Genomic DNA, 1,970 nt, shown 5'->3' with positions numbered 1-1,970 from the left:
TGTATCGACCTGAGGTAACGGGCGCTTTAGAGCCCCTGACGGTGTTTGAGACGCCTGTACAGGTATTAACTGATTTGCCGGCTGTCTCATGTCGTCAACAGTCTTTTGTAAAGTGCTGACACTATCACGTAATTCTTTCCATAAGACCATCCAGTCAGGTGTCGACTCCCTAGGGGGTGACATCACTAACACAGGCAATTGCTCCGCCTCCACACCATTTTCCTCCTCATACATGTCGACACAACGTACCGACACACAGCACACACACAGGGAATGCTCTGATAGAGGACAGGACCCCACTAGCCCTTTGGGGAGACAGAGGGAGAGTTTGCCAGCACACACCAGAGCGCTATATATACAGGGATAACCTTATATAAGTGTTTTTCCCTAATATAGCTGCTGTATATATTTATATGCCAATTTAGTGCCCCCCCTCTCTTGTTTTACCCTGTTTCTGTAGTGCAGGACTGCAGGGGAGAGTCAGGGAGCCTTCCTACAACGGAGCTGTGAGGAAAAAATGGCGCCAGTGTGCTGAGGAGATAGGCTCCGCCCCCTTTTCGGCGGCCTTTCTCCCGCTTTTTTATGTAAAAATTGGCAGGGGTTAAATGCATCCATATAGCCCAGGAGCTATATGTGATGTATTTTTTGCCAAAAAAGGTATTTTTATTGCGTCTCAGGGCGCCCCCCCCCCAGCGCCCTGCACCCTCAGTGACCGGAGTGTGAAGTGTGCTGAGAGCAATGGCGCACAGCTGCAGTGCTGTGCGCTACCTTATTGAAGACAGGACGTCTTCTGACGCCGATTTTCCGGACCTCTTCAGTCTTCTGGCTCTGTAAGGGGGCCGGCGGCGCGGCTCTGGGACCCATCCATGGCTGGGCCTATGATCGTCCCTCTGGAGCTAATGTCCAGTAGCCTAAGAAGCCCAATCCACTCTGCACGCAGGTGAGTTCGCTTCTTCTCCCCTTAGTCCCTCGGTGCAGTGAGCCTGTTGCCAGCAGGTCTCACTGAAAATAAAAAACCTACTTTAAACTTTTACACTAAGCAGCTCAGGAGAGCCCCTTAGCCTGCACCCGTCTCGTTCGGGCACAAAAATCTAACTGAGGCTTGGAGGAGGGTCATAGGGGGAGGAGCCAGTGCACACCAGGTAGTCCTAAAGCTTTTACTTTTGTGCCCAGTCTCCTGCGGAGCCGCTATTCCCCATGGTCCTTTCGGAGTCCCCAGCATCCACTAGGACGTTAGAGAAAGAGGCATTTTCCTGTGGGTTTTAAAATCATAGGACAGACACCTTGGACACAGTAGCGGATTTTGCCATGGGCAAGCAGGACTTTTGCCCGGGGCGCCGCCTTCCGGAGGGCGCTGGCGCCATCCAGAGGGCGCCGCACCATGGCAAGATCCACTACTGCTGTGCCCCCCACTGCCCGCTGTGAAGGGAACTAGACGCGTAGCGTCTAGTTTCCCTTCGTGGAGAGGACCTTTACTGTGTGCGGTGCGCAATGACATCATCGCGCACCGCACAGCATTTCAGCGGCGCTACTCTACTGTACAGGGGGCGTAACTGGCTACGCCCCCTGTATGAAGCCACACCCCTATTCCCGCCCGGGGCGCAAAAAGCTCTAGACCCGGCCCTGCTTGGACATATATACCTGCCCTCAAACACAATTCCACGGCTTTGCATTCTGGGTCTGATTCAACTAGGCAAAACCAGATTGCACTGCAGGCTGGCAGATATAACATGTGCAGAGAGATTTCGATTTGGGTGAGGTGAGTTCAAACTGAAAATCTAAATTGCAGTGTAAACATAAAGTTATCTAACATTTGTGAGCTACATGCAAAAACAGCCTGTATTTACCCTGCACAGAAAAAATATAAATGTATTTGCTCCCCGTGCAAGACAAAATGGTTTATTCCAGACACAAAGTAACTTGCTTTTTTTTTTTTTGCTTTACTTGCTTGGTAAATTCAGCATTTTATC

The sequence above is a fragment of the Pseudophryne corroboree genome, chromosome 3, assembly GCF_028390025.1.
Source record: "Pseudophryne corroboree isolate aPseCor3 chromosome 3, aPseCor3.hap2, whole genome shotgun sequence".
In the NCBI taxonomy this organism is placed as follows: Eukaryota; Metazoa; Chordata; class Amphibia; order Anura; family Myobatrachidae; genus Pseudophryne; species Pseudophryne corroboree.
The sequence above is the reverse complement of the archived record's forward strand: the minus strand, read 5'-3'. Positions refer to the sequence as shown.